Genomic DNA, 294 nt, shown 5'->3' with positions numbered 1-294 from the left:
AGGAGAGATCGAGGGGCACAGGTGAGAGCAGGTGACCTGGGAGGGGTCTGGAGAGGAGAGACCGAGGGGCACAGGTGAGAGCAGGTGACCTGGGAGGGGTCTGGAGAGGAGAGACCGAGGGGCACAGGTGAGAGCAGGTGACCTGGGAGGGGTCTGCAGAGGAGAGACCGAGGGGCACAGGTGAGAGCAGGTGACCTGGGGGGGTCTGGAGCTGTGCTCTCCAGGAGGGTCTCCACCGGCCACACGTGGCTACCTACGTTTAAATTAATTTAAATTCAACACAACTAAAAATTC

The sequence above is a fragment of the Propithecus coquereli genome, unplaced genomic scaffold, assembly GCF_000956105.1.
Source record: "Propithecus coquereli isolate 6110/MARCELLA unplaced genomic scaffold, Pcoq_1.0 Scaffold599, whole genome shotgun sequence".
NCBI lineage: Eukaryota > Metazoa > Chordata > Mammalia > Primates > Indriidae > Propithecus > Propithecus coquereli.
Note: the sequence above shows the minus strand (reverse complement) of the source record.